This window comes from Mustela lutreola, chromosome X (genome assembly GCF_030435805.1).
Source record: "Mustela lutreola isolate mMusLut2 chromosome X, mMusLut2.pri, whole genome shotgun sequence".
Taxonomy (NCBI): Eukaryota; Metazoa; Chordata; class Mammalia; order Carnivora; family Mustelidae; genus Mustela; species Mustela lutreola.
In genome coordinates, this window is record NC_081308.1 from 34,468,288 (window position 1) to 34,495,679 (window position 27,392).

The following is a 27,392-nucleotide window of genomic DNA, read 5'->3' on the forward strand; positions in this document are numbered from 1 at the left end:
GGAGGCATCAGTAGGGAGTGGAGAAGCGAGACAGGGAAGAGAGGGAAACCAATTCAGGGTCAAAACAAGTTACCACCATGGTAACCAAGGGTCGGCTGTGCTGGGGATCTCAGGGAAGTGGTGTGCAATGTGCCTTGCAGTCCTGCCTGGGGAGCCGGGGAGCTGGGCTATTTATCTACCATCTCCTGCTGCTCATTGGCTTAGAGCTGGCCCTGTATGTGTTAAACACAGAGCCCTGGCCTGTCCTGCTGGTGGCCTAAGAGTGTCTCATTTGCCTATAGTAAGAAGGCATCGAGCTACATGAGGACTGCAAGTGCCAAGGGGGCATGAGCAGGACCCTGACATCATCTGCTGCTCTCTGGAGGAAGAGGGTATGAGGGAAGGAATATATTGTAATTAGGATTCTTCTGGTTGCAAGTGACAAAATCCCAACTCAATCTAGCTTAAGCTAAAAAAAAAAGAAAATAAAAAGAAAAAAAGAAAAAAAAATAAAAAGAAAGAAAGAAAGAAAAGAAAAAGAAAAGAAGTAATATATCTCTAGGTGTACAAACAGTGCAATTAGGGCCCTGTTTTCTGTCCATCTCTTGCTCGTGCTCTCTTCTGTGTTGACCTTATTGTCTGCGAAGAGACCGAAAAAGATGGCGACATTAGGCTTACAGGGTTCTTATTCCTGCTGAATGCAGGAGAAGGGCATTATCCCCTCATAGCTCTGGTTAAAGTCTTTTTCTTTTTTTAATTTTATTTATTTATTTGAGAGAGAGTGAGTGAGAGGGAGAGAGACTCTGAAGCAGAGCCTGCACTGAGCACAGAGCCTGATGTGAGGCTCAGTCCCACAACTGTGAGACCACAGCCTGAGCCAAAATCAAGAGTGGGAGGCTTAACCAACTGAGCCACCCAGATGGCCCTCTGGTTAAAATCTTAAGGAAGGCTTTGATTGGCTTATGGTGTGTCACAAGCCCATCCTGTATCACATTATATAGCCAAGAGGATGGAGCACTCTGACTGACCAGACTCAGGGCAGGTGTTCTGTTGGGGAGGATGGTGTCATCCTATCCTAACATCATGGATCAACCAGAATTTTGGGGACCTGGGGGATAGGTGGTTCTAGAAGTATGTTGCTAAGCAAGCTTTTAAACAATGAACAAAGGCCCTGATTTGTAGCTGATCTCTGTGGTACAGATATTCCAACCATGCCTAATTTTAAGCTGCCTACGTGATGCCACCAAACATGGAGCTGAGAAGAGATACACACAGTCAGCTCTTGTGAGCTGTTATGAGCTAACTCCAGCATGCCACCGACTGATTGCCATACAGAGGGACCCTAGGCACACCATAGCCATGAGAACTGTCAAGGAGAAAGCCACGGTCTAGCTTGTGGGGTCTTGGGAGCCACAAAGGCCCAAATTAAGACCTGACAGGATAGCTTGCTTGTTTGCTGCATGGGCTGCTTGGGACAGATGGGTATATTCAAAGAAGCATCCTTCTTCCCCCACAGTCGTCATCTTGCAAGCACCTCCAGGAAGTGCTTAACCAATAGGGTCTGGAAGAGAGTTCAGGAGAACACGTAGGCATTGAGTGAGTGGCCAGCCCGTGGAGTTAGATGCATTCCCCCCCATCACAAATGTGCCCAACTTATGAGTAACCAGCCCCTCCCTCAAGATGCCTCAGTTCAGCAGACATCACATTATATCTCTTGGCTGTCTTCACAGGCCTTCCAGGCTTTCTCATCCCAGTCCTGGGAGGGACCACAGTTGGCCACCAATGCCCTCATTGCCCTTGCCACCCTGCTTGAGGTGTGTGAGGAAAGTGCCACTTTGGGCCTCTGTCCTGTAACCGTTATTGTGTTCCCCTTGCTCCCTGGCTGCTCTAAGTTGATAGTGTCCTTGTGGTTTGAGGCCGGGAGGGATGGCTCTCCCTTTCTGCCTCAGGGCCTGGCCCTTCCCAGGTGGGGGCAGAGCACAATGGCTCCTCCTCACTGGGTTACATGAGGCTGGCAGGGCTTCTGTCTGATTAGTCTCCTCACCCATTGGCACCGAGAACTTTCTGCCCTTGCAGTTCTTTTGTTTCAAAATAAAAACCATAGTGAAGAAGCTGCAAGGTTGGAAAGTTGTTCTGCATACACATACACTCACACACACACACACACACACACACATACATTCACACCAAACCAGATTTGCTGAGAACAGGAGAATGGGAAGGCATGAAGCTCAGGGAGTGTTTCAAGGTCACAGGCAAGGAGGGGCCTGCGGTGGTGGGGATGGAAGGATGAAGACACAACAGTCGAATGCATTATTTAGTGTGTTCCACATCGCAAAGCCAAGAATGGCTCCTTTGCACCAGAAGATTTGATGTATCAGGCTGGCTGTCTCCTCAGAGGACACCCCCGCCCCCAGTCTCCTCTTGAGTTCATGGGGACATGGTTGTCTAGGTGACAACTGTCAGGCAAGAAGCTGCAAGCTGAAGAATAAAATCGCCTTAGCTAATAGACCGGCGTGCTATTATGTACCTGAAGGTTTAACTGCTATATTACCCTGAAAGAATCATTTGGAGGGGAGGAAGGAGCTCGCTTTTCCCTGGGCTACATCAGTGAATTCAATTTCTATTGAAGAGAGACTAGCATTTTAAAAACCACGGTGTGTGGAGCTTCGAGTCCTTTTCTTCTTTCGGTGAGAAATGATTTAATAATGAACTTACAACTGCAGGGCCTCCAGTCAGCCCCCTGGAGCCCTGGGAGAGGGAAGAGGCGGTGTAGAGGGGCTGCGGGCTGGCAGGCTCCATCCTGTTCCGTCCCTGCTCAGGCCCGGGCTCTGTGACTGGGGTTACCCCAGAGCAACTTGCTTCAGACACGTGTAGAGTCAGAGCGATAATTTTCCTCCCTCACAAGATTGCCGGGTGCCTCTAATTAACGGTTGTGAATTCCTTAGATGGGGCTGTTATCAGATGGAAAGGGGCTAATTGTACCGGTCACAATAGTTAACCTCTTCCAGAAGGAAGGGGTGTGTGTGTGTGTGTGTGTGTGTGTGTGTGTGAGCGCGCGTGAGTCGGCCTTGGTTCTTTCAGCAAATGAGGCAGAAAAGCTTGAGAATCACTGAAATGCTTTGGCATCAAGATACCAGCAAATGAAAGATGGTATTCACTAAGACTTTCTTGCCATGTGATTAGTGGCGGACATATCCTGGCCTCTTTCCACATGCCTGCCAGGCCACTAAGCGCTTTCCCGGCCTGATCATGTTTAACCCTCGGGGTGCCCAAGTCTCACATGTGGCTGTTGTTAGCCTCAGCCTCCAGAAGGGGAAATTAAGGCTTAGTGAGTTTAGTGGACTGGTCCAAGGTGCCACCTACGCTGGCGACAAGTGAGGATCTTTTACACTCAGAAGATCCCACCAAAGGCAGAGAGTTCAGTAGGGGAACTTGAACTTCCTTCATTAAAAGAAAAGTAGAACCTCTCATGCAAGGATCTGGACAACCTGGCCGGGGCTGCCCTGCCCTCCACACATCCCGACAAACTCTTGCCTTGCCTTCTTCCCCAGAGCCTGGCTCTGCCCTGTTTTCTATGGTCCTTTTCCTGCACTACAAAGAATATCCCTGTTCTATGCCCATGTGGCTCAAGTATCTGGACTTGAATTTGCCTTTACCCTTTCACAGGCCACCCCGCTAAGATACACATGTTAGTCTCTACCTTGTCCTGAGTGGTGCCCAGTAGCTGAAGAGGCAAAGATAAACGGCACCAAGACACTGCCTTGAGGGAACTCACAGTCTGGAGAGAGAATGAGCTGTGAAACTCCACAGTCAACACAGCACGATCAGTAGAAGAATAGTAGTAATGAAAGAATACTATTAACAATGACGATGACTGTTTCTCGAGGGTTTTCAATGCGCCTGACCTTGTGAGGCTCTCTGTCCAGAACATTGAAGACAGAGACCAGATGTTGGGCTCCTGTTGTTGGCTTTATGGCCCATCTCTAAGGTTGTAAAACAAATCACCCCAAAGCTTCATGGCTTAAAATAACAGTCATTGTTTATTATTTTGCATGGTTTCTGTGGGTCAGCGATTCAGGAATGGCTCAGCTGGATGGTGTTTGACTCAAGTTCCCTCATGAGATTGCACTCCTGTGTTATTTGGGGCTATTGCCACCTTTCAGTTTGATTGTCTCACATGGATGTTGAGTTGGTGCTGGCCATTGGCCAGGGACCGAGGTTCTTCTCCATATGGGTCATGCCACGGGGCTGCTTGAGTGTCCTCAGGACATGGCAGCTGCCTTTTGTAGAGCAAGGAGTTCAGCGACCAAGGGAGAAGCTGTAATGCCTTCATGACCTACACAGAAGTCACACACTGTCATGTCTGCTTATTCTCTTGGTCATGCATACCAGCTCTGATGCCGTGTAGGAGGGGACTACAAAGGAACACAAATATCAGAAGGCAGAGATCATTGGAAATGATGTTATAGTTCACCAGTCTGAGTTGAAATTTCCCATATACTGAAGGCAAAGAAACTTAGGTTTGCTATTCCAGCCTTGAGGCCTTTAGGACAGAGGGGCCCAGAATTTTATGAGGCCATGTGTTTGATTATCTTAGAAGCCTTACAGTCCTGGATGAAATGGTGGCTTTGCTGAGTAAGAAGGAGATAAATGAAGGCTGCAAGGGAAGCTGGGAAGTGGGGCTGGAACTAGGGACATCTGCAGGTCTCTTGGTAAGTAAGCCAGCCACACTGGAGACCATTGCTAAGAGGCACTGACCATTTCTGTGTAGGGTTCTGGTGTGTACCTCTGGAGCTGTAAGCAATAAACTGTAATGATCAATATTACTATTCTATCAAACAGCAGCCATGTCATGTCACCAAGTGTTCCCTGGAGGCCTTCACTGAACAGAGTAATTCTCCTAGTTGTTTTTTATTGTATAGCCTATAAAACAAGATGGGTTGTCTCAAAGATGGGTTTTCAGGTGGGGCTTTCAGAGTGGCCCATCCTTGAGAGTGATTTTAGACTGTACATCTGAAATTAGAACTGCACTTAATTTAAAAATATAGGTAGCTTATAGATAGGAAGACCCAAGACAATGGAATGGGTTGAAAAGTCTAGAGATGGAGCCAAATACATATAGCAATTTAGTTATAAAGGTGGCATCTCAAACGAGTGTGGGAAATGATGGATTGCTTAATAAATGGTACTGGGATGGGTTGCCTGGGTGGCTCCATCAGTTGAGTGTCTGATTCTTGATTTTGGCTCAGGTCATGATCTCAGAGTTGTGAGATCAAGCCCTACATTGGGCTCCTCACTGGGTGTGGAACCTGCTTGGGATTCTCTCTCCCCCACCCTGGCTCTTTCCCTTTCTAAAAGAGAATGAAACAAAATAAAACAAAATAATAAATGCCATTGGGATAACAGGTTAGCTATTGAGTTAAAAATAAAAATGAATCCAGTCCTCATATCATATAATAGGAAAAAATCCAAATCTGATCCAAGATCTAAATGCAGAAAGATGAAATCTTCAAGATTATTAAAGAAAAAAAGAGGAAATTTTTGCATACCCTTGGAGTAAGCAAGGCCTTTGTCAGTATGATTTGCAATCCAGGAGCCATAAAAGAAAAGGTTGACAAGTTTAGTTACCTGAAAATCAGACTGAACTGTCGGCATGGCAAAAAGTACAATACACGAACTAAAACAAACCAATAAATAAAGACAAACTAGCAGGAAAGTTGCCACTCATATCACAAAGTATAGATCTACTTGAAAAGAAATCAATGAGCACAACAAGCTAATAGAAACATAGACAAAAGGTATAAGCAGACAGTTCACAGAAAAGGAAATAGAAATGGCTCTAAGAGTTAGGAAAAATGGCTAACTGCACTTATAATATGAGAAATATGAAATAACACGATCCTATTATCTCATTTCTTTTTTTAAAATATTTTAGTTTTTTATTAACATATATTATTAGCTCCAGGGGTACAGGTCTGTGAGTCGCCAGGTTTATATACTTCACAGCACTCACCGTAGCACATACCTTCCCCAATGTCCATAACCCCATGACCCTCTCCCTAGCCCCCTCGCCCTGGCAACCCTCAGTTTGTTTTGTGAGATTAAGAGTCTCTTATGGTTTGTCTCCCTCCCAATCCCATCTTGTTTCATTTATTCTTTTCCTCCCCCCAAACCCTCCACACTGCCTCTCAACTTCCTCATATCATAGAGGTCATATAATAATTGTCTTTCTCTAATTGACTTATTTTGCTAAGCATAATACCCTCTAGTTCCATCCACATCATTGCAAATGGCAAGATTTCATTTCTTTTGATGGCTGCATAGTATTCCATTATATATATATATATATATATATATATATATATATATATACACACACACACACACACACACACCACATCTTCTTTATCCATTCATCTGTTGATGGACATCTAGGTTCTTTCCATAGTTTGGCTATTGTGGACATTGCTGCTATAAACATTCAGGTGCACATGTCCCTTAAGATCACTACATTTGTATCTTTAGGGTAAATACCCAGTAGTGCAATTGCTGGTCGTAGGGTAACTCTATTTTCAACTTTTTGAGGAACCTCCCTGCTGTTTTCCAGAGTGGTTGCACCAGCTTGCATTCGCACCAATAGTGTAGGAGGGTTCCCCTTTCTCCACATCCTCGCCAGCATCTGTCATTTCCCGACTTGTTAATTTTAGCCATTCTGACTGGTGTGAGGTGATATCTCATTGTGGTTTTGATTTGTATTTCCCTGATGCTGAGTGATGTGGAGCACTTTTTCATGTGTCTATTGGCCATCTGGATGTAAGACCCCATTTCTTTTGACCTATCAGATTTGAAAAAAAAGAACAAAGTACTATTTGTTGGCAAAGCTATGGGGAATAGGCAAATTTGGTGTGATCCCCCATGGCAGATAATTTGGTAAAATTCATCAAAATTACAAATGCCCAGCTCTTCAAGTTTCATACTTTTTTAAAAGAGATTTTTAAAAATTTATGTAGCTTTGAAAGAAAGAGAGTGCACATGAGCATGGCAGGGGAGGGGCAGAGGGAGAAGCAGGCTCTCTGCTAAGCAGGGATCCCCATGCAGAACTTGATTTCAGTTCCCTGACATCATGGCCTGACAGATAAGGCAGACACTTAACCGACTGAGCTACCCAGGTGCCCTCAACTTTCACACTTTAATCCTATAGCAATCCTTGCCTCTTGTGCAATAGCGTACATGCAAGGCTATCTGTTACAGCATTATTTGAAAGAGCACAAGATTGGACACAACCTAAATTTCCAACAATAGAGAACTGATTAGACATATTATACCACATCTGTTCAATAGAATAGCATGCAGCCATAAAAACGGACGAGGGCGATCTTTACATACTAATATGATTAGACCTCTGAGATAGACTTCAAAGTGAAAAAAACAACAAGGAGACCATTAGGTACTCTGCTCTCTTTAGGATGCAGAGCTGACATCTGTACTTGTACTTGCTTATATATGCATAAAGGAACTAGAAAATGTGTGCAAGGAGACCACCCTATTTCATGGGTTCTAAGACATACATGTTTTTCTCATTTGGATATCTGTGAAATAGGAAGGTGTCTTCCATTATGTGGCATTTTAGAATTATAATCCACCATATTATTTTCTTTCTTAATAGTACATAAAATGATACATCTCAAAACCGATCATGTCTTCGATTTGCTACAGTGCAGTAATAACATGCAGGAGGGGGGAGACTGGGGAGTGGGAGGAAGTGGAGGTTTTAATTAGTTTTTGCTTGAAACACGTGAGTTTGTTGTCTACTCAAATAAAAATGAAAAAAATAATATTGTTAAAAATTACATAAATAGGGGCACCTGGGTGGCTCAGTGGGTTAAATTCTCTGCCTTCTGCTCAGGTCACGATCCCAGGGTCCTGGGATCAAGCCCCGCATTGGGCTCCTTGCTCAGCAGGGAGCCTGCTTCCCCTTCTCTCTCTGTCTGCCTCTCTGCCTACTTGTGATCTCTGTCAAATAAATAAATAAAATCTTTTTAAAAAGTGCATAAATATGCATATGTATATTATATGTAATATATCTGTAATAATATTATTTCTCTTAAAATTTTATTTATTTGAGAGAAAGAGCACAAGGAGGAGAAGGGGCAGAGGGAGAAGGAGACTCTCAGCCAAGCAGAGAGCCCAATGTGGGGCTAGATTCCAGGACCCTAGGATCGTGACCTGAGCCAAAGGCAGACTGAGCCACCCAGGCGCCCCTATAATAATATTATTAGAATTATATATGCATGTACATGTGTTATGTTTGTGTGTGCATATATGTGTGTGTGTATATATATTGTGTGTGTGTATATATATACACATACACATATACACAGTATGTGTGTATATGTATATATGTGTGTATATATACTGTGTACACACACACATACGCAGTAGGTTAACTTCTGAGGTTTACATCCCCTTGTAGCAACGGTTTAAGATACCAGGTTTGAAAATATTAAAATGGGATAAAAACTGACCCACACTTGGAACATGCTAACTGATGAGAAGATAACAGCTGTGTGCCATGCTGACCTGGGTACACCTGGAAAGCCCGTGGCTTCTCAGCATCACACCTGGCTTGGCCAGTAGGAAGGGCATGTGATTCTTCTCCATGCGTCCAATCCAACTTTAGTTTGGGAGTCCAGAAAGACATTGCCTCATCATAAAGCTTTATGAGAGGAGGAGACATGCAGTTAAGGCTTCTACTCTGACCTCGTAGACATTTTCAGAGCTCTGAGGCAAAAATCAATGCTTGGGCAAGCACACAACTAAACCAGGATCTTGTTTTTACTTTTTTCTCCCTTCAAAATACTAAATAAGCTCTGAATTAAGTCAGTTTTTCTTTTTGGCTATTTATTTTAGTCATGAAAGCCATTGCTTCTCTTCCCCTCCTCCCCACTTCCACAAACCTTTACAAGCTTCTTCTGGGTTAAATGCAGCTTCCAGGTAAGTCACTGACAAGAAGCAGGGTGACAGATGCCACTGAAAGGGCCAGGCATGGAGCATCTAGAGTTGCATTCCAAACAAATATTTTTAATGAAAAATAGAACTGGGAGAAATCCCAGCAGGTCTTTCTTTTGGTGACAGGAAAGGTTCATAACTTTATGGAAAACAAACTGATGAATGCTTTCTGGAAATTCTTTTAGAGGCCCTTTCCTTCTGTTTTCTGCCCTGGATGGTGGAGGTGGTAATACATATTCGGCTTTCCTTTCAGGGCTGTAGCAAGAAGAAATGAGATAATGTTTGCAAAGACACTTAAACGTACGTCTGTCAGAGTACTGGACATCAAGGTGGGGTTTTAGTTGCCACTGTGTGACAGGGAACCAAGACTTGTGCAGAGAGGTCATTTGCCAGACATTCGTCATGTCTCAGCTGGAGATTCTTCTTTCCCAACTTTCTCCATGCAACAGGAAACATCCCTGAACAATGACAGTGGGGTGCAGGGAGGGGCTAAGCTTATCACCACCTGATGAAGTAACAGCAGTACTAACCAAATTGTCTTCCCAAAGTACTTTCACACCCTCTCTGTTACCTCATCCTCCCAGAAGTCCTGTAAAGTAGGCAGTAGCATTACTCTTCCTCTGTAACAGATGAAGAACTCATGTTGTGAGCTAAGCTAGAATTTGGACCCAGGTTTCTCTGGCTCCAAAATTTGCACTCCTTCCCTAATACTGTCCCCCTCCCTTCTGCTCTGAACTGAGCTCAGCAACACGTTGCAGAAAACACAGAAAGCTGGGGCCTGGGGTGCCCTGGGGACCAGAGGTGGAAGCAAGGAGGCGAAATGGAAACTTTTTCTCCTTCTAACAGAGGCTATTAGCACACGTGTACTAGGACATATGGCGGCCATCTGGAACTGGAGTCACTGAGGTCACTGCTGAAATTCAGCCTAAGAACAATGTACTCAGTTTAGATAGCACTGCAGTGCCCTCATCCCCTAAAATATTGCCTTCAGGGAGAATGCTCCTGGCAAATGGTGGTCAAGAATAGCAGTAATCTATTGATAAGCAAAATAAAGTGAGTCGATGTGCAGGACCAGGGTATTCACTGTCCTTAAATGTTGTCAGGCAGATTGTGTCCTAACTCAACCATGTATGTCACCATTAATGATCCAGCCATGCAAGATTATACAAACAAAAGGGACAACCACAAAGGGATCTGACTTAGTTCCCAAACCCAGGTGCATCTAGTGAAGAGCTAAATAACCAGTTCCAGGTGGTGATGGGTAGTGCTAGGCTAGGGGTAGACAACAGACAGCCTTTGGGCCAAATCTGGCCCCTGAGTTGTTTCTGTAAATAAAGTTTTATTAGAGTACAACCACCCTACTTGTAGATGTATGGTTTGCTTTGTGCTACAGTGGCACAGTTGAAAACTTGAGTGGTTGACAGAGACTATATGGGTCTGAAAAGCCAAAAGTATTCACCGTCTAGCTCTTACAGAAAAAGGTTGCCAACTTCTGTTCTAGGTGATAAACATGCAGATGAATTCGGACTGTGCGTGTGGCCCAAATCCCGGCCATGTCCCCTGCTGATGAAGCACAGGAAGAGAAAAGTAAAGGTAATCTCTGGATAACCATGCCCAGAAAGATATTTCAAGGGCCAGACTTCTGCTGAAAGAGGCTATGGTCCTGTGGATTTAAACACCTGGAAGTCATAAACACATACATATAGGATATCTGTTTTAATTGGGGTCTGAAGAGCATCAGAGACCTGGCTGGCCACTCTGTTGGTTGCTCTCTCTATCTACCTCTGTGATGTTTGAATTAAACTGAAACAGAGTGAGCCCTTGTTAGAAGGCTACTGTGAGTGCTGGCCCCGGGACGCTGGAGGCCTCTATGGGACAGTTAAGTAACTTGGCAGTCTTCTAGGGGTAGTAGAGAATGCAGTGGCAGCAGTGAATCAGTTGCTCATAGTCCTGGGGGGGGAACCTCTTGAACCAGGAATCTGAGCTAGGAGACCTTGAGGCACCCCAGAGACCATCTAGGTTTAAAGAATGGAATGGCTTGTTCAAGGGCTCATCTCAAGTTACATGGTGACATCTTCTAACCCCATTCAGGGTGTTTCCCACCATTCCATGTACTGTCACTAACATCAATCCACTGCACATTATCTCCAGTACCCAGTGGGCTGAAGGAGTGTTTATAGGTTCAATTTGGTCTGACCCCTGTAATCTGAACCAGCTAGGAAGAAGTGATTGAGGGAAGGAACAAATCCATGATCATCCCTGAAGCTTGGTTTCTTATAGGGTTAAGAGAAAAGAGGGTTTTTAGAAAGCTTTTGTGGACATATGGGGGCTGTAGGAAGGAGCTATCTGAGATGACTGATGTATGGCTTCTCCTTAAAGGGCTTGAAGAGTAAACCTGGGTCAGAGCCAATGGGGCAGGAGCCAGGATGAGTAGCCAAGAAATTGGGAAGAAAGGAAGCACATCCCAAGAACATTGCCAGGGTCTATGCCCTTGGATAAGAAAACAACAGGATCAGAATTGGAATCCAAAGTCATAGCCACTAAGTAGAAGTAAGGACAATCCTGGGAAGGTAAGGAGTTCCGTTCTAAATATTGGGACCGTGGAGACAGGTTGAGGTAAACAGTGCTTGGCAACAATGTGAAGTGTGTTAGAGATTCCACATACCAACTTCCCTTTGATAATGACTGCAGTGTGGGTTCCTGGGATTCTAGAATGACAATGTTGTTTTGTAGGTGACCCTGTAAAGGCAGTCTGCATGATGACCACTATTGGTACAAATACATAAAAGGAGAACCAATTATAAACATGGAGTACCCAATCAGGGGAGTTCACTGTCCTTATGAGCTGCTTAGGAGTTGGTATGGTTGCAGATGATGGCCACATTCTGTTCAGCAAGAACCAAGCACCCACAAGTGGACAGAAGGCCAGGTCAGTGGAAGACCCCAGCAACATGGTAACCAAAAATAAGAAAGTAGACTAAGGAGGACCTTGAGAAATTAGGTCTGGAGCTTCCCCACTGAATGTGGAGCTCTCATCTGCACTCTCTAGAGGATTGTACCTTTAGAATATGAGCCTTTGAGTCAAAAAGAAAGAACATGTGCAGTTGGAAATGAAATCCTAAACAAACCATCAAGCTGGAAATCAGTCCAGATTGCCTTTGGCATTCGTTCCAAGCTGGTTGAACAAACTTTATGGTGTACCTGTGGACATTGTAATCTGTGACAGGCACTAAGGCCATAGCCACTTCCCTCTGGGCCCTTCTTGCTTGATGGGGAAACACACATAAACAGATAATGTTGATATAACTTGGTAAGGGCCAGATCATCAAGGGAGCCTGGAGGAGAGTTCTGTAACTTAGCAGAGGGTGATATGGATGCTTCTGGAAGGAGATGACACTTGGTTCCCAGCGGGGTTGGTAGTGGGAGAGTCAGTGAGGCAGGAGGAGACACAGGAGACAGAGACCAGGGGAATGGAGAGATTCAAAACATTGTGAAAGGGTAATGGTACAGCATCCAGCCAATGAGGAGGGGAAAGTTTTCCCCAGATTTGGAAACAGGGAGGTAACTGGTGATCTTAAAGATCCCATGTTTCAGTAGAGTGAGGGTGAGAGGCCATAGCCAGGGTCAAGGGCTGAATGGAATTGAGGAAATGGGTCAAGCCAGCAAAGACCACCCTCTGAAGGACTGTGGCTAAGAAGGGAACTTGGGCAATGGGCAGTGGCTGCAAGAGGTTAAAGGAAGGGGTGTGTGTGTGTGTGTGTGTGTGTGTGTGTGTGTGTGTGTGTGTGTTGTGTTTTTGTTGAGTTTGATTTTGGGGATTGGAGGGATATTTTTCATGCTGAGAACTGAGAAGAAAGTGAAGAGACACCATGACAGAGGAAGGGAGGGATGGTGTGTGGAGCGGTGAGGGAGAGGATGGCCTTGAGCAAGAAGGCTACCTCCTCCTCTGAGATTAGGGGTGGGACTGAGGAAGAGTGGGTGCCCTATGAGTTAAGTGAGTAGGCGGGGAAATGTGGCAGAGGGGACAGTCCTGATGGCTTGTTTTCTCAGTCTGTGGGAACACCAGCAACCCCAGAGGGTCTGGGCTGTGGAGGCTGCACAGGAGACCAGAAGAAGGGAGTGAGGGTCCAAAGGAGGAATGGATGAGACATGGAGTGGGGCCTGGCTACTTGAAGCTCACACTTTCTGGGATCTCAGCCACCATAATGCTGTGGAGGGGACCATGCCTGGCATGCTTCCCTCTCTCCCTGTAAGAAATACTGCATTTTTTTTTTTTTTGTGATAGATTTGACTTGACAATTACTAGTCCTGTGTCTCCCTGTGGAAGGAGAGTACTACTAAGACCTTGGCGTAGCAAAGAGTTTGGGCAGAAGGTGGAGTTGGAGGAGTATATGAAATATCCCTTCAATCAAGGTTGGGCACCTGATCCATCCTGTCAGTCCTCAGGATGGCTCTGGCCCTCCTTGACAAAGGTTTTTTTCTGGACCACGCCACAAGCCAAAGGAGGAGTCCTGCACAGAGTAGAAACCTCTACTGCAGCCACTGTCCCCAGCTACGGCTCAACTGCACCCCTCTCTCCCAGTTTCACAGACCCCTTGATCTGTCCCTTATTTTCTCTGCCCACCACTGAATGCCCTCCCCCATGACCTCAGGCTCCCAGATAGCTTGACCACCCTCCACCCTCCTGCCTCACTCCTGTTACAATGCACTGCACTCTGTTCCAGGCAACTACACTCTCTTTCTTTGTTTTTACCACTCTCTTGACATTTACTGTCTCCTGCTTTGTGAACCCTAGTTTGCCATGTTAGTATATTCCACCTGCCCCCACCAGACACAGACACACACACACAATGGGGGCCTTCTTGAGGGCAGGGACGGAATGTTGCACACTTAGTTTTAGCCTTCCCCAGCACCAACTCCATTATTGCTGCTAAATGAATATTGCTGAGTTACTTGGCCAAACTGCTGGATAAAGCAGGCAAGGGGCATGCTCTGCCTTGGGGAAGACGGGTTCTTCTCTGACCCATGGAACACCAGGGTGTAAAGAGCAGCTCCCCTCCCTGGGTGAAGCCAGGGGGAACGTTGCCAATAAACATGACTCTCTTACTGATAAGCGTGTGGATGGTGCCTGTTAATACTCCCTGATTGTCTGAGACATCTCACTGCCCGAGTGAGCTCGGAGAAGGATGTGGAATGGAAGCCTATACCTACCATGGCTCCCATGGCTCCTGCCGGCCTCCAGCCACCTGCTTATCTGCCACCCTGCCCTCATTCCCAGACTTGTTCATTTCTGCGAGCAAGGACTGCCAGGCACACAAGTGGCCCCCCCAAAGCAGAGGGCAGGGTCCCCCAGTGCTCCTTCTGCACATGTGTGGATCTGTCCTGTTGCAAAAGCCAAACAAGAGTTTCTCCCCCCACCCCACATCTGATTTATGGAACAGGAAAAAAATGTGTAAATAAGAACCACAGAGATAGCTGCTATCCCTTTTGCGGCTGTATTGGAGAGATTTCAGGGCCTGAGTTTTGTGACCTTGGGCTACCCCTGTTGAAGCCAGTTGCACCCAATTACAGGGTGGAACCTTAGAATGTTGGAAGGCTGAACTCTGTTTAAATGTCGGTCTAAAGAAAGTCCTTCTTGGGATTTTCAGAAGAGAAATACTACTGGATGAGTAATAGTCTTGAGCATCCTATTACATAAGATGTTTGGATTTGGTCCTAAAACTGGAACAAATCAAAAGGCCATTTCGTTGTTTCTTATGGTTAGATGTGAATTAAAATCATGGATTTTCTGATTCACTCAAGGCCAGACTATCCTTCATTTTGAGCCTTGATGTTTTCCCATTTATCTTGGTTTCTTGGGTTGTTTCTCACACTAAAAAGGACAATGTACTTGGGCAGTGCAAAAAACAAACAAACAAAAAGGTTTCAAGGCGTTTCATCATGAAATTTACAATTCCCTTTTCATCCTTGCTCCGTTCCAGATGACAGGCCAGGTGCCCTTCACAATACAGGTGGAACAGGTGGCTTCTGCTACCCCTTCTAAAATAGCACCAGTGGTCACCATGGTAGAGCATGGGGTCATGTACTAAAGAGAAGAATGAGGGAACAGCTAAAGGTCAAGACAGGTGATGTGTTCATCGTTCATCTCAACTACCCTAATCACTGAAGCCTCTAATGTTGGATTGGTGGGTTCCAGAGCACTGGATTGTTGGATTCCAAGGATCAAACTTGCTTTCCTATTCTCTCAGTCACTACCAGATTCTGAGATACATGTTCTGTTTGTTTACTTTAGGCTAAACCCAGCTGTTTGATTTAGCATGAAATCACTTGGGCAGCAACTGTCCGTCTTCCTGTAACCGTGGGAACCAGTTTTGCAGCCTGAATGGCCTTAATGCCAAAGATCCTGTCCTGTTGTCTTCCTAAATATGTTCATACTTGTTGGGTCATGTGTCCCATATTTGGATTGATGGCATAAGACTGCAAGAAAGCAACATTTTTTGGTCAACTCTAGTGTAGAACACTGATTCCAAGGTCTTTTTTCTTTGAGATTTTATTTATTTACTTGAGAGAGAGAGAGAGCACGAAAGGGAGGGCTGGGCAGAAGGGTAGAGGCTTCCCACTGAGCAGGGAGCCTGAGGTGGGGCTCAATCCCCAAACCCTGGGATCATGACCTGAACTGAAGGCAGATGCTTAACAGACTGAGCCACCCAGGTGCCCCTAATTCTCAAATTCTAATGCGCCTCTAAACTCCCCAGGGCTCTTGTTAAAATGAAGATTCTGGTTCAGTATGTCTGCGAGGGACTTGAGACTCTGCATTTCTAACCAGCGCCTAGGGGATGCCACACATAGAACCAGTCTCCTATAAGGTAACTGCATGTTTAAAACCAAAGATTCCAAATACATATTTCATATTCAGCAGAACAAAACCATCTGTAGGCATTTGGGTTCTGATTTAGTCCCACGCCCCTTCTCCTCAACTCTTAGTTCACCTGCTTCTGACCCTAGAGGACTAGGGCTAATTGGCTTTTAATTTCAAGAGACAGGAAACTTTGGGATCTGCCTATTATTAATGCTTGATGAATATTATTTGCTCTTATTGGAACTGATTATGAACGTTCTTTGAATATTGGGTTCTAAGTAAGCCTTGCAAACATAGTGGCACCTAACTAATTTTAGTACTGGCTCATCTCCCTTCTGTTTCGCCCCCAATGCCTCTCATCAGACCACGCTCTTTACTTGGCTTCAGATATAGCTGGTATCTCTTTACGCCACAGCTTCACTCTGTAATCCACCTGCTCCCTGAATTCTGACTGGCTTTACCTAGTAAAGGTGGACTGGGTGGACTCCCATCTTATCAAGACCAAAAGGGACTTGGGAGGCCAGGGCCTGCACAGACCCCTGGAGATCATTCCTGAGCTTCTTTTGAATCTCCTGATTCAAAAGTGAGTGGGAGTGATCCTGCTTCGTAAAGCAGCCCGTTCCGTAGCTGGGGTATTCTGGGACAGGGTTCTTATGTATCTTCAGCTGCACATCACCCCTCTGTAATTCTACTGTGGCAGAATTCTAAAGCTAATTCCTCATCTATAGTATGGCTCATCAACCAGATTAAACCTACTCTGATTGACTCCTTGTGTCTTATCTCCATGCACAAATGTCCCATTTCTTCAAATATTTCTTATATATTGAAGTTCCCAAATCCCTTACCTTCCCAGTCACCAGGCTCTGACTTGCTCTATTTAGCAGTATCCTCCTTTCCCGAGCCTTCTCTGATATGGCCTGCCTAAGCCCGGTTCTGAATGTCTGTATTGGCAGCCATGTTTTACTTGTGACTCACACTGAACCAAAAATTTCCCAGAGGATTTTAAAGGAAGCAGTTTTCCAAACTGGGGCCGTTGACCATTTGAATCCAGTGCAGATGGTTACACTTATCTTTCTCGAATTTCATCTTGTTTCTTTCACCCATTCCGTCCATCCAGTTGAGATCTCGAGTCCTGAGTCTCTCATCTACTACGTTGTGGCTCCTTTTCAGCTTTGGTCACCACAAATTTGCTAGATACTGCTCTTCTATCTTCATTGTTGGAGATAATACTTGAAATAGATGTGACCAAATGTTGATCCCTGTGGCCTTTTGCTAAATCCATTTTCCCATTCATTTATTCATCCACTCGCTCATCCTTCCAATAAACTCTGGTGAAGGGCTACTGTGTTCTGGACACTGGGCTTGCTGCTAGAGACACTGAAGCAAATAAGGCATGATTTCTGTTCCTGAAGAGCTCAGTGTCCAGCAGGATGACAGTCTGCTTCCAAACCCTCATCCGTGATTGCCTATTCATTATGAGGATACTCACATCCTGTTAGATCATTATGACTCTATCACCTGCCAGGCCAGTCAGACTCCCATTCCATTCCCCTACCATTTACTTTCCTTATAAAGTGAGGACCAAGATCCTGGGATTTGGAAGAGGAGGACACCGAGACTGAGAATAGCAAAATGCAGTAGGCTTTACAGAGAGGAGTGAAAAGGGAGCAGGAGAAGGAGGGAGAGGGAGGGAGAGAGACCGAGGGAGAGAAGTGGAAAGGGGAAGGAGTGCCCAGAGGAGGCTGAGAGGGAAGGAAACCCTTTGACCTCTTGGCTGGTTGGGTAGTCCAGTGTGGCTGGCTGGATATGACTGAATGTATGTGTGAGGTGAATAAGCATCAATCAGGACATGCCTGTGTAACCAGTATACAGATAAGCATAGCTTCTGCCGTGAACAAAGCAGCGCTCGGTTGTTTGACTTGATTCGGGGAGGGTAATCTTCTCCAAAACCTGTGTGCAAACTAAGCAGGTCTTATTTCTATTTATTGTTAGGTAATAGATGGTTACAGGTCACTTCAGTTCACAATTGAGCAATGCAGATGTCCCATCTAAGACGACAAAGTCAGAACTCCAAGCTTGGCTTGGCACTCAGTTTTTCCCTGCCTGCCTCAGGCCCCCCTTTAGGCAGAAAGGCTGCGACGGGAAGATTGGGTGGGGAATGGAACTTCTCCTCTGTCCCTGCTCACCACCACCATTTGTTGGGGGCCATTTTGCCCCAGCCACCATTGGTTGGCCCTGGGAGAAAGAGCAGACAGCTCTAACTCGCTGGAGCCATTGCTCTTCTTGGGTCTCATTTTCAGGTTAGAGCTAGGGTCCTGGATGGGCATGAAAGATGAATAAAACCAGCTTTTCCTCTCCGGAGGTGTTCTCTTGGGCCCTTCAGAGGTTCTCATGGCTGGACACCTCTCTCCAGTTCTCTCGACCTTGGGCTAATAGGTCACCATGAAGGGTGGTGGTCTAGGCATGCTCCTGAGGTAGCCAGCTGGCAGGATCTCCTTAGCCTCTTCCAGCTGGGATTATCTTGTCCTATGACTCAGGGCCCAAGTTGGCGCCACATCAGCTCTCTTTCTTCTGCAGCTTCTTCGAGTCTGTGGGTCACACTCCTGTATCTCCTGTTCCAATATATTCTGGGAGACCAGAGTCACCCCAAGGCAGTAGTCTCTACTGACTTGGCCATGAAAGCACCTAATGGCCCTTCTGTCCCCCCACCCACCCAAATGGCCTCTGGAGGCATGGTCTGAAAGCAAAACCCAGCCCACGGTCTGCTTAAGCTTTCGGGGTCATAGGTGAGCTGCTCTGGGGCTCCCAGCTGCAGGGAACATACTGCAAAACATCTTGAAGACCCTCACCAGGCCTGGGGTTAAAGAGTGACACCACAATCCCTGCATTAAAAGGAAGAGAAGAGGGCATTCACTGTGGAGCTATGGCTCTTCACCAGTGTCCTCACATGTAAGCCTCTCCTCCCCACTCTGATGCTTTTCATAGTCTTAAAATGGGAGATGGGGCTCAAGAGTCAAGAGCTGCCATTTAAGAACACGGTTTGGTGTTAAGGTCCTGAGTTGGGATTCACACACCTAGGTATAGACCCAAGGGAAATCTTAGCCTGTCCAGTGGAAGACACATATAGACATGTTCACAGCAGCTTTGTTTCCAGACTAAGGCTGTCAGATAAAACAGAGGATGGCCGGTTAAATTTGAATTTCAGACAAGCAGTGAATACTTTTTTGGTAATAAAGATGTCTCAAATGTTCCATGGACCTACTTATCCTTAAAAAAATGGTCTTAAAATCAAATTTAACTGGGTGCCCTGTATTTTTTACTTGCTAAATCCGGCAATGCCACCCCAAGCCAAATGCCCACTAAAAGGTGAGCAGAGGAATAAATTGTGGCATAGGCACACTGTGGAAAATTACACAGGAGACTGAGTGACAGTGAGTGACATAGGAAAATAGGGATACATCTTAGCCATGCAAAATCTGGCAGGGTGGGGAATGCTCCAAAAGATTATGTGCAGAATGTTCTTTTTTGTTGACGTTAGAAACAACCAAAATAAGGGGTTTTAATTTTAAAAGAATGTACATAGCTGCAGTAAAATATATAAAGTAAATATATGACGTATATAATATATATAAAATATATAAAGCAAAATATAAAAAGGAAAGAATTAGGATGATGAATATATGATTTGAAAGTATGATAAACCTTGTCAAACAGGGAGTCAAGGTCATAGGTTAATGAGGGGTGGGGGATGTTGTGTAGGCTATGGTCACAGTCTTGCCTGGCTTTGCTTTTGGGTAATAGCTTTGCTAGTGCTTATGGAGTATGCATGAGCCAATGATGAGAGTAAGTCATTCACCAGTAATTATAAGTCATGCAGTGATTGCCCTTGATATCCAGAAATTAAATTAAATTAGAAAGATGAAAAAAAAAAAAACAGAGGTAGGGATAATCCCATCGTGAAAGCCTACTTCTAGTGCTTTCCCATGTAGGAGGGGGAAGAGTACTGGTGGAAAAGATGTCTCTGCGCCTGAAGAGGTGAGAGCCGAAATGGACCTCGAAGGATGACTAGAAGTTCACCAGATGGAGGAAGAAGGGGAAGCATTCCAGGAACAGTATGTTGGAGAGCCACACAGTACCACAGAGCCTGGTCTGCTTCCAGAACAGCAGCAAAGCCCAAGGTGGTCTCAACCAGAGGAGGGTGGCAGTGATGAGTTGAGAAGGTAGGGGTGGAAGTCAAGATGTGGAAGAGCTTACGTCCCTTGCCACGGAACGTGGCACTTACCCTTGAGCTTCAGGGCAAGAAATAGCAAAGGGGTTATGAGGGATGCTGTCCTTGGGAGCCCCTAGAAAATCCTTGCCGTGAGATGGGGAGTCTCTTGACTTCACCTATGCAAACTATTGCTAATAAAGCTTTTGCAGATGATGGAGGGTAGCAAGGGCTGGCAAGGCAGAGGCTGAAAAGACAGAGCCTCCTGAGCTTTGTGGATGCTGAGCAAACCATGGTCAAGGGATGGGTTATACCTCAGGTTTAAAATCATAAAATACAGGATGACCAACAGCTCGGAGAATAGAGAGGGTTATCGATCTGGTGGAAGAGGGAGCAAGTAGCAGTAAAGTTTGGCTAATTCTCCAAAGGCGATCCTAAGAAAAATTTAAAAACCATTAATGAAGAAATATAATAGAATCCCTTAGTGGTGCCTCTGGATTTCTTGTGTCTTGCCTGCACCAGCCACTCCTGCCCTGCCGAACTCACAGCATTTGTTCTTTGAATATGTTCTGTTCTAGTAACCAAGCGCACTGACTACCCCATGTCAGGTACAGGGTCGAGTGTTAGAAAGACCAAAATGAGTAAGTTATAGCTTATGCCCTTATCGAGGCTACAGCCAAACGCAAACCATCTATGACTAGTTATACTAACATTTGGAAAGTACCAGAAGGGAGGATCAAACAAGTCACTACAGGAATACAGAAGAGGGGACTGTTGGTGCTTGTCTGACATGGGGCTGTCAGAAAAAGCGTCACACTCGAGCTAGAGGCTGAAGGTCAAGCAGAAGTTGGACAAGCTCAGGAAGGGGTGGAGGTGGGCACGCACAGCAGAGAGAATGGCAAGAGTGCAGGGCCTGAAGGTGAAGCAGCCTGGAGTCGGCTGGCGCCAGGTTGGGAAAAGCCTTCTAGATCCTGTTGAGGAGAGTGAACTTTGTTCTTCGTGTCCTGGCTGTTCGGCAGGGCAGTGCCAGGAGCAGATCTGGGGCTTTGGAGCAAGCCTCCTGGCCACAGGCAGAAGATGGAATGGAGGCGGCCAAGGTTAAGGTCACAGGGACCAGCTGGGAGGCAGCTTCCAGAGTTCCTGTGAGTCCTGATGAGCCTGCGGAGGGGCTGCAGGGATGGACACCTGGTGATGCTGGGACCAGAAAAGGTCTTGGTTGGGAGGGAAGTCATTCCCCTCCCTGCCAGCCACATGGGTGGGATGGCATGTGAGGGACGTCAGCCTACAGGGAGGCTGGAGCCCAGGCCAGGAGAGGCCATTGATTTGGGAAGGGCTACAGCGACAGGAAGGGTGTTCCCTCTGTACACCTGCCAAAAGAAACATGTGATTCAGTGGATGGCATTGTCTCATTACCCAGAAGGCTTTAAGTCTCCACTTATCCTGAATCCTATCTACTTCCGTAATTCCACAGGGCCTCTGAGCTGGGATGGCAGCCAAGGGGTGGCATTTCAGGGAAGTTGCTCTGTAGAAGGCACAGACCATGGGAAGGTTGATAAAGAGCAAGGAAAACATCTTCTTTCAGGACTGCAATTCTCCCCTCAGGATTGGTGTGATCTTCTTTGTGCCAGAATTGTGTTACAGATATCAGTCATTGATAATATCAGGTGACCTCCTGTTTAGAAAGCACCCACTATAGGCTGAGAGCTGGGTCAGCTACACTATCTGATTTATTCTGCAGAATACCTCCCCATGGTAAACCTCACAAGCTCCATTTTAAAGGTGGAGAAGTAAGGCTGAGAGAGTTCGATATGCGCGCTCATCGGGAACCGTCTAAAAATAGCTCCCCTCTCCAACATGGTGATGGCTGTGCTTACAATCTGACCTGTATCTTGTTTTCTTTGCTAATGAACACTGGCCACATTTTCTGATGAAAAAGCCTTCCCTGCCTCCCACACAACAAAGTACTTCTGCAAGCAGTCATTCCAAAAGCCATGTTTATTTAGTTGCAGGGTCTTTAAAAACGCAGCCACCATGGGAATCACGTTAGTGCAGGGCCTGGGCTGTGACAGCATTCGGCAATGCCTGGTATTCTGTTTGCTTCAGATGATACTTAACAGTCCAGCGGTTAGGAGATGGAAAATAATTAGTCCGTCTAGCCGGGAGATTGGGTGATAAAAGGAAACTGGGCTGCTGATTAAATTGTTTATTTAAGCTCAAGTTTAGCTATGTTTTTGGCATAATGTGTTGTTGGAAGAAGATAGGAATCTGTCCTCACGGGGAGACACCGCCAGCGTGGCCATCATCCCCACCTCTGCTCACTCACCACAGTCTTCTGTGCTTTCCTTTCCTGCCTGGATCTGGACTGTGAGGGTCTGGGGACTGGACAGAATGACAGAAGGGCAGACAACGGCCTGGAATCAGAGCCCATTGAGCTCTGATCTCGTGTTCTCTGTCTTGTGTGCCTCCGAGTGTGCGCTGCTCCCACCAAGACACGCTTTGCCTCCTCTTCCTCATGGCTTGTGTATACATTCTTCTCCCCCTGGCTTATGAACTTCCTTTCTTCTCTTGTATCACTGTTTTCCTTAATTCCTCCTTCTCTGTGTTAGAACACATGTAATTTATATGTAACACATAATTTCAACACTCACTTTGCCCATACTTTGAGCATAGGCAAGCCCAACTTTCTAGGAATGTACTAGACCAGCAAATTACAGCCCACAGGACAAGTCCAGCTTGTGCCTGTTTTTGTAAATAAAGTTTATTGGACAAAGCCACGCTACAGCAGCAGAATAGTAATTGAAGTAAAGATCGTATGGCCTGCAAAGCCTAAAATATTTACTATCTGGCCCTTTACAGAAAAGTTTGCCAACCCCTGCACTAGACAAAGGTATTACAAGTTAAATTCCAATTTAGATCATTCTTGCCTCTAGAGAGTCCTGGGCATAACTTTTATGTCTGCAGAATATGGGAGACCTGGGCCATGTTTGCACTGAACTGTCAAGAGGATTCAGGAAGAATGTTGTGGTTCACTAACCAAAGTACAATTTCGTTTTTAAACTTTCATTTTTGATATGCTGAACATTAAGGAACCTCAGATTCAGTTTCCTCTCCCACTTTTTAAAAAAACTCTAATTTTTTAGAGCAGTTTTCAAAAATGTTTTATTTCTTATTTAAATTCAGTTGAGTTAACTTATAGTGTATTATTAATTTCAGGGGTAGAATTGAGTGATTCATCAATTGTATATAACACTCAGTGCTCATTCCTTCAAGTGCTCTCCTTAATATCCATCACCCAGTGACCCCATCCCCTCAACCCCCTCCCCTCCAGCAACCCTCAGTGTTTCCTGAGATTGAGTCTCTTATGGTTTGCCTCCCTCTCTGTTTTTGTCTTGTTTTATGTTTCCTTCCCTTTCCCTTTATTCATCTGTTTTGTTTCTTAAATTCCACATAGGAGTGAAATCATACAGTATTTGTCTTTCTCTGACTGACTTATTTCACTTAGCATAATACCCTCTAGCTCCATCCACAGCACTGCAAATGGCAAGATTTCATTCTTTTTGTTGGCCAACCAGTATTCCATTGCATATATATACCACATCTTCTTTATCCATTTTTTTCTCAATGGACATCTGGGCTCTTGCCATATTTTGGTTATTGTGAACATTGCTGCTATAAACTTTGGGGTGCATTTGCCCCTTCAGATCACTATGTTTGTATCCTTTAGATAAATACCCAGTAGTGTGAGTGCTGGATTGTAGGGTAGCTCTATTGTCAACTTATTGAGGAACCTCCATACGGTTTTCCAGAGTGGATGTACCAGTTTGCATTCCCACCAATAGTGTAAGAGGGTTCCCCTTTCTCCAAATCCATGCCAACATCTGTTGTTTCCTAACTTGTTAATTTTAGCCATTCTGACTGGTGTGAGGTGATAGCCCACAGTGGTTTTGATTTGTATATCCCTGATACCGAGTGATGGTGAGTATTTTTTCATGTTTCTATTGGCCATTTGGTTGTCTTCTTTGGAGAAATGTCTGTTCATATCTTCTGCCCATTTCTTGACTGTTTTTGTTGTTGTTGTTGTTGTTTTGGGCATTGAGTTTGATAAGTTCTTTATAGATTTTGGATACTAGCTCTTTAAATGGTAAGTCATTTGCAATATCTTCTCCCATTCCGTAGATTGCCTTTTAGTTTTTTTGACTGTTTCCTTCACTGTGCAGAAGTGTTTTATCATGATGAAGTCCTAATAGTTCATTTTTGCTCTTGTTTCTCTTCTTGCCTTTGGAGAAATGTCTAGCAAGAAGTCGCTGTGGCCAAGGTCAGAGAGGGTGCTGTCTGTGTTGTCCTCTAGGTTTTAGAGTCACAGTAAAATGGAGAAGAAGGTATGGAGATTTCCCAGATAACCCCTGCCCCCAATACATGCATAACTTCCCCGTTATCAGCATCCCCACTGGAGTGTACATTTTTTTTTTAAGATTTTATTTATTTATTTGACAGACAGAGATCACAAGTAGGCAGAGAGGCAGGCAGAGAGAGAGAGAGAGAGAGAGGGAAGCAGGCTTCCTGCGGAGCAGAGAGCCCGATGCGGGGCTCGATCCCAGGACCCTGAGATCATGACCCGAGCCGAAGGCAGCAGCCCAAACCACTGAGCAACCCAGGCGCCCCTGGAGTGTACATTTTTAAAAGTTGATGAACCTATTACTGGTACATCATTATCATCCAGAGTCCATAAGTTATGTTAGGGTTGACCCTTACCATTGAACATTCTGTGGGTTTAGACAAATGTAGTGATGTGTATCCACCATTATAATATCATACAGACTATTTTCACTGTCCTAAAAATCTTCTGGGCTTCACTTGTGCTTCCCTCCCCTATCTCCCCAGCTGCCCACAACCACTCATCTTTTTGCTATTTCCAGAGTTCTGCCTTTTCTAGAATGTCGTATAGTTGGAATCGTATGTAACCTTTTTAGATTGGGTTCTTTTACTTAGTAACATGCATTTGAGGTTCCTCTTTATCTTTTCATGGCTTGATAGCTCATTTCTTGTTAGTGCTAAATCATATTGCATTGTCTGGATTACCACAGTTGATTGACCCATTCACCTACTGAAGACATCTTGTTTGTTTCCAAGCTTGGGCAATCATGAATAAAGCTACTGTAAACATCTACGTGCCAGTTTTTGTGTGGACATAAGTCCTTTCCCACTTTTAAGTCTTCAGTGTCTCTTCTTCCGTAGGTCAGACCCTTAAGGCTGTGCTGGCGCCTCCTGCTGGCTGGCTTTTGCACCTTGGATGCTTCCTGGCTGTGGTCTGAACCACCTTGCTCTAGGCGAGACATACATATACTTCAGCAGAATTTGTCACCCCAAAATATGTCTCTTTGGCATAAAGATGATTTTTAGGCTGATTATTTTTAAGGAACAGCAGACTTGGGAAAAACTCTGAAAACGGAGCACAAATTACCATTTTGTAAGAGAAAATTACATGTATAAGGGAGCTCTCCTTCTGTAAGGGTGTCTCCCTCTCTGTACCAGGATGACTCAGTCTCTAGAAACTCTGATCATTGGAGAAGGCAATGACCTAAATCTGCATAACACCTTTAGTCTTGATTACTGTGCTTTGCCTGGAAACCTCCCAGAACCAGCCTCTCCTCTCCCGATGTCTTCTCTGGCCTTTAGCTGGAGATGGTATTTAAGGGGGTGGCTTGGGCCAGTTTGGAGCTAGTCTATTTTCCTGGGTGTCTTTCATGTACATGGAAGGTATCATTAAACATCTGTTTGTTTTTTTCCTGTTAGTCTTTTATATGGGGGGGGGGGGTGCTGTCTGAGCCAAGAACCTAGAAGGGTAGAGGGAAAGTGACTTTTCCTCCCCCAGCAGACAGACATCACACAAGGAGCAAGTCTAGAGGGTGTAACTTCAGGACCATAGTCTCATTCAGTGTTGTACCCACTCTGCCCCATAATAAATAAAAGTTCTTTCTTTCATGAGGTACTCTGAACTCAGGTATTCCTTCTGGCATTTTCTTTTCCTTCCTTTCTTTGCACCTTGCATGTGCTGAGATAGGAACCTCTAGTTTTAGATTTATTGATGATCTCCTAAACTCATGGAATTTCAAAGAAGATCCATCCAGCCTCCCTTCTCTTGAACGGCCACATTTTTACGCCTCTTCTTTTCTTTGGTCATAAATGAGACTCTCTATACAATATAATTTTTTTCCATTTCCATTCTGCATTTCTACCTCTTTGTCTCCTCCCACCCCCTGCAGTACCTAAGAACGGAGTCTACAAAAAGCGTATTTTGTCGAAAGCTCTTCGTGGATCACAGTGCTCACCTTATTTGCTGAGAAAAATATTCATTAGGTTGTGTTAGAGTTTTCTGGAATCACCTGGAAGCTGAACTCCTAGAGAACATGTTTGGGTCTGGATTGTTAATTGAACGGTGTGCAGCCTAAAAATCTCCCTGCAGCCTTCTGGGACTTCTCAGCCTGAGTGCTAGGGATGGAGCATGGGCTTCATCACCTGCTGCCCCCGCCTCAGCAGGTGACTGGCATCAGTCCAGCCACATGCTGGATCTGAATTTTACTACCAGGGAAGACAGATGATAATGTCTCACTCCTACAGACCTACGATAAGGTGGGAAATGAGGCAGTGTGTGTGCCCATGGAATGTGGAGTTCCTCTGAGGATTAAGGCTGAGACTCTGGACTCAGTCCAGCCAGTGGGGCCTCCCAACGTTGCAATAGCATCTGGGCTGTCCTGGCACCTCCTTGTGTGATGCAAGTTGACCTGGTGGGATGTGCTGCCCTTGCTGGCTTGCCAGTGAGGGGGAAAATGGAATTGTTACTGTAACATGGATGCTCCCAACAGTTTCCTTCAGGCCAACAACTAGATGTCAGGGGTGAGGAAGCTGAGGCCTGAGGTCAAAGTCACAGTGGTGGGTTTACCATAGTCGCTAAACGGGAACTATGTTTCACAGAATTCTCGCCTTTACCCTCCATGGTCAGGGGTGGCCCAAAGAGAAACTTGTGTGAAGTTGCTGTGGTCCGACCATCCTAGCAGTACAGGCACGGTCCCAGCTCACACATGTCACCCATCCGCCTTCTCACATCATTGGTGTGGGTGGCAGCGGGCCCGCAGCCGCTGGCCACCCTCCCTGGGCTTCTCTGAGTGCCGGGGCCACTGGGTGTGCGTGCTGGAAGACCCCCCACCTGGCCTGTAGGTCACCTGCATCTATGAAGTTGGAGGCTGTGAGAAACTGGGAAGGCTCCCTTCTGTCCAGCTGGCCTCCAGTTTGTCCTTGCCTTCCTCCACTTCACGTCCATCTCTCCCTCCTGACTGC

The 27,392-nt window shown here is 45.5% G+C and overlaps 1 long non-coding RNA gene across 3 annotated transcripts in view; it reads left to right on the top strand.

Annotated features, from left to right (window-relative positions):
- LOC131821558 (uncharacterized) overlaps positions 1-27,392 on the top strand; it is a 66,482-nt gene that overhangs the window by 722 nt on the left and 38,368 nt on the right. For 2 of the 3 annotated variants that reach the window (XR_009349939.1, XR_009349941.1), the window contains exon 2: positions 15,747-15,857. The exons of the other annotated variant lie outside the window; for it this stretch is intronic. This is a non-coding gene — a long non-coding RNA (uncharacterized LOC131821558). The remainder of the gene's footprint in view (positions 1-15,746; positions 15,858-27,392) is intronic. 3 annotated transcript variants of the gene reach the window in all.